Here is a 13,804-nt window from a genome sequence, read left to right as displayed (position 1 = left end):
AGCAGTGGAGGATGGCTCAAGTCCTTGGGCCACTGCACCCACATGGCAGACCCAGAAGAAGCTCCAGGCTCCTGGCTTTGGATCAGGCCAGCTACAGTATTGTGGCCATTTGGGGAGTGATTCAGCAGATGGAAGACCTCTCTGTCTCTGCCTCTGCCTCTCTGTAACTCTGCCTTCAAATAAATAAATAAAATAAGAACTACAATAAAATAAAATAAAATAAAAAGTAGCCTTGTAACCACTGCATCACATGCCTGAAACTGGCCTCTCTTCTCATATGGACAGCACTCATTGGATTTAGGGTCTACCCAAAAGGTGTTGTCATCCTGAGATTCTTAATGAAGTACATCTATAAAGTCCCCATTTCCAACTAAGGTCAAACTCAAAGGTTCCCGGGAAGAAAAAAAATTGGGGGATGTTAATCCACCCAACGCACCATCCTTTCAACCACATGAGGGAGGCTTCAGAATCCCCCATTACAGAGGACAACACCAGCTCAGAAGATAAAAAGACCAGGAGTAGCTAGTCACACAGCAGGCCCATGTGGCAGAACACTGTCGGTGGCTTTACGGTCCTAACAATTTCCTCTCCACTCCATGTGCCATGTATGGAACAGTTTAGCCCACAGAGGCCTGCTCAGGAGACTCGGCCACCTGGAGGATGCTGTAGTGACCGGAATGGCTGGGCCCAGGGTGTATCACTCACTTTCACCTTCTCACTTCCTGTCTCTGCTTTTACACCTCAGTTTTTACACCTAAACTGTACAGTTTTACAGCTCGGTTTTTATACCTATAAAATGGGACCCAGTCCTTATGTAAAAAAGGGAACTTATATCCAGAATATACAAAGAGCTACTACAAGAAAAAGTCAGTACGACCTTGTCTAAATATGATCAGAGTCAGTGAACTCAAAAGGCTTCCATAGCCTTGGCAACTCATGACTAGAGCCTAGGGTGATTAATGATGCCATAAATAAGAGTGTCAATTTGTTAAGTCAACAACAGGAGTCACTGTGCACTTACTCCTCATGTAGGATCTCTGTCCTTAATGTGATATAATGCTATAACTACTACTCAAACAGTATTTTGCACTTTGTGTTTCTATGTGGGTGCAAACTATTGAAATCTTTACTTAATATATGCTAAACTGATCTTCTGTATATAAAGAGAATTGAAAACGAATCTTGATGTGAATGGAAGGGGAGAGGGAGGAGGAGAGGGGAGGGTTGTGGGTGGGAGGGAAGTTATGGGGGGGGAGCCATTGTAATCCTTTGGAAATTTATATTCATTAAATAAAAGGGGGAAAAAAAGGAAAAAGTCAGGCAACCTAACAGAAAAACAACAGGTTAAAAAAAGTAGAACAGAAATTTCCCAGATCTCCAATGACAATACACATATGAGAATGCAGTTAGTCAGTCATCAGGAAAATGAAAATAAAAATCATAAACCACCACACTCGGCAAAATGATCAGAATGAGTGTTGGTGAGGATACAACCTCTCATGCAGGCTGTTTGCTAACCTGGGAGGAAGGTGACCACACCCCTTTCTATCCTGCAGTGCTAGTTGTGACTTTCTAGGAAATGTACCACGAAAGACAGTGTTCATCTCTGCTACGAAGAGTAATAAAAGATGTGCACAGCTCTGCTACTCAGATATCTCCAGGTGGAAACTACTCAAATACCTCCCCAGCATAGAACTGATAATAAAATTCAGTTCTCCTGGCAGCACACTGTATGAAAATGAGAATAAAAACACTTCAACTATGTGTTACAGCATGTATGGGTCTCATGTATACAACATTAAGACACAAAAGAGTGCTAGCTGTAATTCTGTTAATATAAACTAAGAATCTAGTCTAAGGTGCTTAAAAGTGAAGGTGGTAGTTGCCTTGACTATCAACGACAAGAACATGGTATGAAGTGGGACTTCTGGGGGTGCTGGTAACACATTTTGGGAGTGTGGGGAGGGCATCAAACTTTAGACTTATGAATTACATACTCTTGGGTAGTTATGTCACACTTCAATTAGGACATTTAAATATGCCATGAAAATGGGTATTGATTTAGGCTCCCTCTTGCAGTTGCCCTGACGTTGGGCTGGGCCAGGAAAGGGGTTACTCTCGGGGAGACTGATGAGGAATGGAGCCCAGGAGAACACACAAGCGTCCCCAGACAGGGCCTTACTCACAGGGCACATGGACTCTTCTTTCGAGAAGTTCTCCTCACAAACCATCTCCATATACAGAGCATTTGTCTGAGTCAGTTCTCTGCCCATATAATAACTGACGGAACTGGTTCTCAATGAGACTCACCTCACCCTACTGGAGATTGGAGGGTGGTAAAAGACACATTGCAAACAAATACATAAAGCAGGAGGTCAGTAATGTGTGCTGTGGCTTAGTCAAGTCACCCTGACGTACTCTGCTCTGCATTCTCATGCTGCCTGACTACTCACCAATATCCCTCTCACAGGGTTTTTCTCAAAACATCTGAGCATCAAAAACTGCCTTGGTCTCCTATTATCCTTGAAGTTCCTCTCCATTTTCTCAAATATTTCCAACTTCTCATCTAATTCATTTCACTTCTCTGAACAACAGACCACACCTGTTCTATGCCACAAAGAGGCAAATCCCACCAACACATGGACTTAGCAACCATTCACCGACCTGCTCACCCTTTCATAAATCACCCTATTTCATACATTACTTTATTCCATTTCTTCATCTACCCTTCTACCCATATTTGCACTGCCAATCACTGACACACCTATTGTCCTTCACATCCCCATTCATTCACTAATGCATCCCATCTTTCAGTAATCTCTCCGTTACTCAGCCATCAATCTCCCCACCTATCAATACATCCAGCCTAACTACCCATCTATCCACTCACCCATCCTTTTATCCATGCATCTGCCCACCAAATCTTCATCCATCCAACCATGCATCTACCTTCTCTTCCATTGCTCCACCTCTCCACTCAGTCAATCATCTATTCACTCTTCCACTGATCTGTGCACATCCAGGTATCTCTTGGACACTAATGATAGAAGGGGACATTTGTAGGTCACAGCATGTAAACAAGTTGAATTATATTAGATCTATTATGAATAACAAAGACATGGAGATGTGATAGTAGGGATGACCTACTGAAGCTCACAGTGTGAAGTAAAATTTCTCAGCAGAAGATCTGAATCCTAAATGTAAAGAAGAAACTCTGCAAAGACGGGAGGACAGGACAAGCTAGGCCCCTGAAACAACATAGCTAAAGACCCCGAGATGGGGAAGGCCTTGGCACACTAAAGAAACAAGAGCTGTGTGACAGGGATGGTGTGAGGGATGTGGCAGGAGATGAGGCAGAGGTATCAGGAAGCCAACACTATGCAAGGCTTAAAGCCAAAGTAGGAAATTTCAATTTTATCCTGAGCACAAGCGAAAAAGCCATGGGGAGGAATGAACAGGAAAGTGCAATGACATGTTTTAAAGTAACATTCTGATAGTTGTTTGGAGAGTTAAGTAGAGACACAAGAGGCTGGATGCTAGGAGACCAGGTCAGGGACTACAGGACAGAAATAATGGTCTATCCTGCAAAGGAGGTAGCAGCACAGTGGAGTAACTACACGGTTTCACAGTCCTGAGTGAGGACTGGGATAGGTAAACAAGTATGATCACTAGGGATCACTTTCCCCACAAGAAGGATCCAGTGGCAGAGAGAGGTTCACACTGGTAGCTGTTTGTCATCTGATTAGGGAGTGATTCTAATTATTAGGCTAGGGCCCAGGATCTAGGCAGAGCCCCAATCAATGAAGACAAGTTCAGTCCAACAGACCTGTACCATCTCTGTTGAGAAAGCCTGTAGCAAATTATGACTCTTCAGTTACCAGATATGTTGTTTTTCTCCTTATCATCACACTTACGCTTTTCTCTAAACCACACATACTCCCATCAACAAATTCTGTTGCCCATAAGTCTTTGCCAAATTTCTTTCTTCAATCATTCAAGCAACCAACCAAAACTGTCTCCTCTGTGACTCAGTTCACCTAACAGGACTATAAAGCAGTCAACCCAGTTTAGAAGAGCAAGGTGGCCTTCAGAAAGGTTAAACACTCCAAGGTCATGATCATTTTATTGCTTCACACTGCCCAGAGGTCAGTATACTTTCTTTCCACTTTTCCCAAACACTTTCTATGAGAAGGGAAAATCAAGGTATTCAGTGGTGACCTGTAATGATCAGAGGACTCAAGTCTTCTCAGATCCTTGCCTGATAAAAACATTAAATATGTAACTATGTAAACTTAGATTCTTGATTCCAACTGTCCAACATTCCAAGACTTTCAGAGCCTGGGTCTAGGGCCTTCTGAGGGTGTAGAACCACACACCTTCAGAGTCAGAAGGGCCCTGGTCCAGTCCAGTCGTCATCTTACACGTCATGAAACTGAGGCACACAGTGCCAAGGTCCAGTGGCTTCTGAAACCAGCCTTGGCCTCTTTGTAGGGCTGACCCATCGCTGCTTTATTCCCTTGCACCACACTCATCGCTTTTCTCCTCCCTCGGCCTCCCATCTTTCCCACACCCATTCGCTACCTCAGTGAGCATTCCCCAGCCAGTTATCCAATAGGATGTGAGACTGGTTAGCTACACATACAGGGCTGGGAGGCAGACAGGGACAATGGAGGAGGTGAAGTTCACAGGCAGATGCAGCTGACGCATGGCAATGTCACCCCCAAAGGGGTAAAACCTCTCAAAGTCTGAGTGCATGAGGACCTGATCACTGGCATCTGGATGTGCTGGGTTCGCTGGTACAGCTGGGTGTTCCAGCTTTCTCCCTCCACCCATCCCAGGGCCAGACTTTGACCATTTATCCATGTCCAGGGTCCCACCCTGGGATTTGGGGATGTCCCAGCCAAGCAAGGTTTCTCCCTGAGTGGGGAGCCTGATTCATCTGGCTCATGTCATCCTGAGGGTACCTGCTTGAGAGCGACAAGGCAACATCCAGGTGACCTCCACCACTAGCCCTGTCTCCCAGGTTTCTAACTGCTCTTGGGCTGGGCTCACAGAGCTCTGGAGCCAATGGCTGCCAGCTCCCCACCACTCTGCACCCTATGGCAGCCCTAGTCAGCCCCATAGCCTGTAAGAGGTTGAGGGGCTCTGGGCTGATGGGTGGAAGCGGCCGCAGGGCTCAGGGGAGGCAGCAGCAGCCAGAGCAGGGATCACAGAAGCACAGTTCCCATGTCCATACTGGATGCCAGGAGCAGAGGGAGGGTGGAGAGCAATGCCTGACCCTGGTCCCAGACAGGACCTCATCCGGCTGTGGCTTCAGTTCCAGAGGAGCCCTACTTCTACCCTGACCTCACCTGACTGAGACCATGATAGGCCTGAACTCTACTAAGAGAAGTCCTGGACCCTGAGCCCTGACCTTATGCCAAGACAGACCCTAACCCCAGGCCCTGACCTTCCCAAGCCTGGACTCTAACCCCACCCTGATGGGTGCAGAGCTAGGGCAGACTATAATACAATAAAATGCTCCTACCAATTAATGAGGAAAGAGACAAGGCATAGAAAAATAAATGATATTAAAAGATTTTGATGGGCTGGCACTGTGGCATAGTGGGTAAAGCTGCCGCCTGCAGTGCTGGCATCCCATATGGGCCAGCTGCTCCACTTCCAATCCAGCTCTCTGCTATGGCCTGGGAAAGCAGTAGAAGATGGCCAAAGTCCTTGGGCCCCTGCACCCATGTGGGAGAAATGGAAGAAGCTCCTGACTCCTGGCTTTGGATCGACATGGCTCCAGCCATTGAAGCCAGTTGGGGAGTGAAACAGTGGATGTAAGACCTCTCTCTCTCTCTCTCTCTCTGCCTCTATTCTCTGAGTAACTCTGACTTTCAAATTAATAAATATATCTTTAAAAAAAGATTTTGAGTGAAACAAGCCAGGCACAGAATAACAAATACCACATATACTCCTTCATATATGAAAACAAAACAAAACAAAAACCAGTTCAGTCTGAACATACAGTGGTGATTACTGTGGCTGAGAGGGGTGGTAAGGATAGAAAGAGTGTGGATTTAAAATTTAGAAGCTAGGTGGGGTTCATTAATTGTGACAAACATATCACACTAATCAGAGATGTTAATAAGGGACCTGGGAGTATGGCATATGCAAATTCTTTATACTACTTTACAATGTTTCATAAACTTAGAACTATTCTGGAGTAAAAAGTTGAAAAAGATTATTTGTGAAAGAAGGAATTAAAAGACCTAAACACATGAAAAAAATTTCAACCTAATCAGCTACCTGGGAAATGGAAATTAAAACATTAAAAATTATCATTTTCAACCATCAAATTGCCAACACTTCAGATTGAAAAAGACTCTCAATCTTTTGCTAATCCATGATTTCTCTTTAGAGTGGTAGAAAAAGAGAAGGTTCAACCTTCATAGACATGTTCTTAGTTTCTACTCTAGGATGCAATATCCTGATTTTTTTTTAAAGACTGAGATTCTGCCACTGAATATTAATTTCTTTTGCCCTTTTCTTTATTACTAGTCTGTCAATCTAATTCTACAGGGAAATAACTATTTACCTCTCAGGCTAGGTGAAAGAGAATAAGGGAAATATGACTGCACATCATAGACACTAAAATGTCTATTTAGCCATTGCTGTTGTTATTAATGAAGACTGAAATGAGGGGGCCACAAAGTCTTACTTTGTAAGAACTCTCATTTCAAATTTTGTTAATATTTTGAGTTTGGCAAAAGTTCATCAGTGTTGAAAATACTTTATGCTTCAATATGGAAGTACTGAACTGAAAAAAGAACCGATAAATAGTGTAAAACAGGACATAAGATTGGCCATGAAGCTCAGGTGAACATAACGAGGGCCATACTAAATGAATTCTGATTGCGATATCTGTGAAGGATCTGGTGAGATTTCTATAACAGGCATGTGGAAACACCAATTTTGACTCTGGGAAGTGGATTCACGTGCAAAATATAGATTCGAATAGTTTAAGGATTTAGGGGAGGGGCGCAGCCATGGAGTGCATAAAATATAAAAGGAAACTATGTTCAGGAAAATTAGAGACTAGAACAAAGGAATTAAATAAGGAGCTCCTAAGAGACAAGGACTTCAGGAGGTAAAGTTAAACCTTAAATGAAATTACAGTAGGTGACCATGTAAGATTTCTTATTAACTTCTTAAACAGCATTATTAGTATAGACCATAAAATTCATTCATCACAAGTGAGTAATTTAATAATACTAATTTACAGAATTATATCAAAATCATCCAATTTGCAGTTCATCTCCCCTCTTTACCTTACCCCCCAATACCACTCATTGATCTATTTATGTCTCTCTGAATTTGCATTTTCTGGATGCATCATATAAACAGAAATACACAATACATAGGTTTTCATGTCTGGATTATGGCATAATCTTTTTTGAAATTCATACATACTGTTGCACATACCATTATTTTGAACCATTCATTCCATTGTATTTTTGTATGTCATTTTCTGAGTTTGTGCTCTGGGCTGTGTCACAATTTTCACTGCCTAATTACCAGTTGATGAACATGTGTACTATTTGTAGTTTGAGATTATTCTGAATAATGCTCGTGTAAATATTCTTGTGAAATACTTTGTGTGAACATACAAGTTGTTCTTGTTTCTCTTGGGAGGTTCTTTGAAGTGAAACTGATGGAGCAAATGGTAACTCTATGATTAATATTTCCCAAACTGCTATTTTCCAAAGAGAGTATATCACTGTACATTCCCATCACAGTGTATAAGGGTTCCACTTTTTCCACATCATTGCCAACATGGATATTGTCTCTATTACTACAATCACTCTATTGGAAATGAAATGTTATCCCATTGTAGTCTTAATTTGCATTTCCATAATAACTAAAGATGTTGAACATATTTTCATATGCTAAATTGCCATTCATACATTTTCTTCAATGAAAAGACTATTAAAAAATTTCTCATTTCAAAAGTGTTAGTTATCAAGGCTGACGCCATAGTGTAACGGGTGAAGCTGCAGCCTGCAATGCTGGCATCCCATATGAGTGCTGGTTCGAGTCCTGGATGCTCCTCTTCTGATCTAGCTCTCTTCCATGGCCTAAGAAAGCAGCAGAAGATGGCCCAAGTCCTTGAGCCCCTGCACCTGCATGGGAGACCTGGAAGAAGCTCCTGGCTCCTGGCTTTGGACTGACGCAGCTCCGGCTGTTGTGACCAACTGGGGGGTGAATCAGCAGATGGAAGACCTCGGTCTCTCTGCCTCTCCTCTCTCTGTGTAACTCTGACTTACAAGTAAATAAATAAATCTTTAAAAAAATATGAAGGTTATTGCTCAGGTTCACCATACCCAGGTGAAGAAGCTGCTGAGCCTACCCTTACCAATCAACAGTTATCCTGACTCTGTTATAGCTAAGCTCTTACACATTCATAGGCACACTTCCAAGTGCCTCCTCATGTTACTAAGGGTCTATGAACTGCTCCTGCTGACTTAATCGTGTTGCATTGAAGTGTGTCCCTCAACAGGAGGATGCTCCCATCCCATGCATCTGGAGAGAGTAACAAAAAATGGCCTTTCTCTCCTACTCCTCAAGAATGAGTGCGAGGTCTCAGGTTTTGTAACCAGAGAGTAGGATTTCTTCAAGAGGGGGACACAGGAACAGAAGCAGAGACTCTGAAGGAGTTCATCCCTCACTGGCTGTTTTTCAGAGCACTCTGAGGAAGGTTCATCTTGCAACACTGTACTCACAGGGGGCCAGAACTCCACTAAGGAGGAAAGCTGCAAGTCAGGTTCTGGAATATACAATGTACTAGGGTGTATGCTGCTGAAACAGGAAGTGCCTCCAGCTCCTCATGTTGTACATGTTGGATGTTTATTGCAAGGCAGCCCGCTGTTTCCTTGTCACATACACACACACACACACAGAAATAAAGCTATCCTTTGATAAGCTGGTGTCAGCTGGCAACAAACCTAAAAGTATACTTTGTGTGCAAATGCACCTCTCTGTGTGTGTCTGTGTGTGCACCCATGTCATGCAGTCTGTGTTTAATAATATTCCTCCTGGGGATATAACAAAGTCTTGATTGGTGATGTCTACTTGATTTCAATATCCCAGTCTACTAACTACAAGCTAGCAACCTAATGCCAGTGAACACAGAGGTGGCAAGAGACAGGAAGGAAGCTTCTCTGACCCACCTCAAGCACACCTACATTCCATCGTAGAAATCTGTGTCTCTCCCAGCTGTATCACTGGAGGTGTGCTGGCCACCTTCATACTGTCAGCTCCCATACCTCTTTCCTGAGGGATCTGAACTCAAATCCCTCTGAGCTCAAGCTGCCTGAACAGGAAAGGATGAAAGGACCACACAACTAACTCTTCATTCTTATTCCCCTGCTGCTCTCCACCAGTGATGGGAAGGGGTATGTATATAACTTTGGTAGCTTTCTCATTCTGTGATGGGGATAACTCGGAGGCCCATCTCCTGCACTGGCTACCAGAGTTTCCCAGCTGGAATCAACCCAAATTATTAAAAGAGGAAATTTGCTGCTCACTCACACATTTGGGGTTCTTTTGCATTCCCTGCCTCATTTCCCCATTCCACTACTGTTCTTTTGCCTCCAAAATAAGCTTACATTCATTTCTTTGTCTCTAGGTCAGTTCCTAGGGGAATTCAAACTAAGCCCACAAAGAAAGAGCATGGACAGTTCTACTGCAAGACTGGTGGACCAAACTGGAGCCAGAAACTCAATTCAGATCCCCAACCACGGGTGGTAGGAACCAACTTCTTGAATCGCCACTCTTGTCTCTCAGAGTATGCATTTACAGGAAACTGGAATCAGAAGCCACAGGCACGCGCATCTACTTGACAAAGCTAACTACAGTACTTTCTAGTAGTCCTTGAAACGCATAATTTTGCTCTAATAAAACGATCTTTTGTGTGCTTGAAACAAAAAACACCCTCAATAAAGACAATATCAAACACGTCCCCTGAATGCCTAAAGGCACCGGAACACCCACTTTCAGATACAACACACTTTCAGATACAACCACCCCACAATTCTCACACGGCCAAATAAACAAGAAAATCGACATGCTCTAATGCACACACTGACCCCCAAACCATGCACATGCCCTTATCGGTGTGCAGTAAGTGGCACTGACCTAACAGGTGAGCAGCACAGAAGTCACAAACCATACAATGTACAACCTCCTTTATTGTTAATTTCATGCACACAAGGTGTAGGCAAGGCAACCGTGATTTGACACCGGACTGGGAACTACAGTTACTATTCAACTGAGGCAGGCTGCTCACATCACTGACGCCTCTCCGTACTGAACCTGAGTGCTCCACTTCTCCTCAGCTGCACCACGTGCACAGGTCACACAGGACGCACCTGAGGACGGCACGCACTGGCAGCAGCCCGCGCTACCTGCTGGACTGCATCAGGGTCTTCCGTCCCGAGGAAGCGTCCCCAGCCTCAGCCTTGCTCAGAGTGCTAGCGACACCGGCGGGACACACTCAGGGTCCTCTGCGGTATTAAAGCCCCCTCACGTCAGGTTCAGGCACCGTCAGAACACGGGGAGCGCCCAGCCAGGACCGGCACCAAATTCTGCGGTATAGCCACTCGCTCGCTCTGCAGCCAGCTGGCCACTCGGGCCGCACAGACCAAGGGTGAGCCCACCGCACAGCGGGAACGATCACAAAGTGCAATAACCGCTCGGCAAGACTGGGGCTGGGGCGTCCATTACCTTCTAAGTAACGGACTCTCCGGGCGCCGCCATGGCCGCGATTCCGTGGGCGTGCGCTCTCCTCGCGCCTGCGCATCACCTGGGTTGGACGCACGCAACGGATGCTGGGAGACGTTGGAGGGCAACTGGAGCACGCCGGGAACCCGGCGCGCCCAGAAAGGGCGTGCGCATGCGTGCGGAGCGCGCGCCAGAGGTAGGCATGCAGGGAGGCAGTATGAGGTCTAGAAAGATTTTTGAGGTTTTTCCGCGACGAGACGAGTCCTGGAATCTTTGTGGCCGTCCCTCCATTAACCTAGCGCGTCTGAAACGACCCCTGATGGTTTGGAAGAGGGCAGACGTCCACGCAGGCACGCACACCCCAGGGAAGGGCTCTTCCCAGGGCTGCACCCTAGAGCGAGTCCCCTGCATTGGGGTCAGCGCTTGCAGCCTCTGCGGACTGCAGGTCTCTGAGGCTTGTCCGCGCCTCCCACAGACGCTGCCTCCTCTCTTCCCAGGCCTCCTGGGTTCCATGGAAGAGCAGTCTGGCCAAGAATATTGGACCTGCAAGCACTGAGGGACTCCGGTTCCTAGCTCCATTCTTAGAGTTTCTCCTCTGGTATTTACTGCACTTGGGGAATTTATAGAATACATGGAATTTTAAATAAACAGTAATTCGCAAATGCCTTCGTTGAAAATTTCTTACCATCCTAAGACGTGACAATCTGAACCACATAAAGTAAAAAATACCATGTAGTATAGGCGTAATTTTACAACAAAGAAACACTCATTCCTTAAGTTCCTGAGTACAAAACGTGGCCTCATCAACCCTGCAATATGAAGTTATTGTTTGAACCCCATGTAAGGGTGCCCACGATAAAAATACAAGTCTTTGAGAAGGCTCTTAAACTTGTTTATTTTTTAAGGCACACCCCTAGGGTTTTTGTTTGTTTTGCCAGTCACCATTACCTTGCTTGAATTGCTCCCACGTTATCTTCTGAACATTGGTAGACCTCTTTCCAGTGCTTGCATGGAGAATAAAAACATTGTTGAGTGTAAATGGGTGGTCATGCTACAGAGGACTGAGGCTGCTAGCCCCTGGGTTATTCTCCAGGTGACTTCAATTCCAGGGCTAGGCCAAGCGGGAGCTAGGTGCATGGAACTTCAGTTCTTTTCAGGTCGCACCTGGATTCGTGAACCCAACAACTTGAGGCATCATCTGTGGTCTCCCAGGGTGCACATCAGCAGAATGCTGGAAGGCCCAATTACTCCAGTACAGGAAGGGGACATCTAAACTGCTAGACTCAACACCATCTGGAGTACCTGCAATATTTATGAGTTAAAGACCCACTTTTTCTAGATACCTATCCTACAAACCAAAGAAAGTAACCACAAGTAACACAAATTCATTCAGTCCTTGATGGACAGAGGCGTTCCAATAGAGGACATCAGAAGTCAGATTTTCCTTGGAAATGCCTTTTCAGCAGTGGACAGGACTTGGGGATGCAGACTGCTTCCCTCAGGATGAAGTGCACACACTGCAACTATCTCTGATCCGCTGGTACCTCGTTTTCAGACACTTGGTCCCCTCTTCTCCCTGAGCAAGCCTGTGCTGATCACATCTTGTGTTCTGAAATTTGATGAGAAAGTGCCTCCCTGAGTGTAGCTAGGAGCCTACCTTCCTCCACAGGTGGGAAGCAGGGTGGCCTAGGAACCAAGAGTAGGTATATCGATATGGAACAGAAGTTAAGGAGGAACCAAGTACAGTCGGTGTGCGGAATCAGAGACTACTTTAACACTGCCTGAGGAGCTCACATCAGCTGTTTTGCCACAGTTCAACTTCAAGAGAACTTGAGATTCTGCCCCACTGCAAGAGCCTCAGAATGTCTCCCCACCCCCACCCAGGCTGCTCTCCTGCCACCCCTCCCCCACCAGAGAAGCCTGAGCCCCACATTCCATTCCTGTTACCTTTAAACTTGCCCCAGCTGCTGCAGTTGGACCCTGAGCGGCCAGCTCACTGCTGGGTCCTGAACTTGCTTCTCTCATTGAGGAGGCTGTGCTGAGTGTCCAAGCCTGCGGGGAGAGCTTCAGGAGGTGGTAAGTCTGTAGGGGAGGGGCTGTTTAACCAGATTCTTGCTACTACTCGGATACTTGGGAACTCACATGTGACACGACCCTGGGCACAGCTGACTGGACTGAAGTAGAAGAAAGAGACAGCCCTGGATGTCCACAAGGACATCGTACCTGGGGAGGCTGTGGAAGCCTACATTGAACGGACACTGCAGACTGGGGAGACAACTGACCACGTATAGGTGGATAAAGAGGCCCCACGGGAAGTGTACTGATGAGTAGAAGATACGGGAGCAAATGGATTCATTCTCTGTAAACCAGGAGAGGGACACAGGTCACTTCAGTCTGAGGGGTGTAGTGCGAGGATGGGCGGGGATGAGGTGGAGGCAGAGAGAGGGTTCAGGGTATAGCTGAGCCTACCCTTTCAGTCACAGGGAGCCTGCCCTTGAAAGGGCTCACAGGGTTTAGACAGGGGTATCCTAGGTGTTAGGATGCTGTGATGAAATGGGCTTAGCCATGAAAATGATCACTTGGGCTCCTTCCCCTTTACCCACTCTTCCTTGAGTGAGGCTGGAAATTACCCCAACCTCCACCGCCCAGATCCTCCCAGCTCTCTGCTTCCTACCAGCAGTGGTTTCTTTCATTATGGGAAAGTTGTTTTTTCTGGATTCTGCAAGGACAGGAATGGCAATTAACATCAGGCAACAGAGGGCTTGGGTTTCCCTAAGTGGTGTGCATGGTTCCTCTTGTAGTGGAAACACAAGTTTTTCACCCAAGTCACCCTACATCTCATGGTGGCCCCTGCCCAGGACTTTCCATAAAGATGATGGCAGTGCACGGACTCCACGTCTGTACTTCACAGGCAGGTTCAGCTGGGCAGAGTGGCTGCATTTCCACAGGAAGTTTCAGTGAATGCTGTTTTCCACCTTTATTTGCATAAAGCTTATTTATTTAAGTAGCAGAGTGACACAAGAGGGGAGATAGTGAGGGC

At 45.7% G+C, this 13,804-nt stretch overlaps 1 long non-coding RNA gene across 4 annotated transcripts in view; it reads right to left on the bottom strand.

The window, feature by feature from the left end:
- The window catches only part of LOC127491474 (uncharacterized), a 244,838-nt gene that overhangs the window by 44,972 nt on the left and 186,062 nt on the right, over positions 1 to 13,804 (bottom strand). The gene's annotated exons all lie outside the window — the stretch shown is intronic.

Source organism: Oryctolagus cuniculus, chromosome 1 (genome assembly GCF_964237555.1).
Source record: "Oryctolagus cuniculus chromosome 1, mOryCun1.1, whole genome shotgun sequence".
In the NCBI taxonomy this organism is placed as follows: domain Eukaryota; kingdom Metazoa; phylum Chordata; class Mammalia; order Lagomorpha; family Leporidae; genus Oryctolagus; species Oryctolagus cuniculus.
The sequence above is the reverse complement of the archived record's forward strand: the minus strand, read 5'-3'. Positions and strand labels throughout refer to the sequence as shown.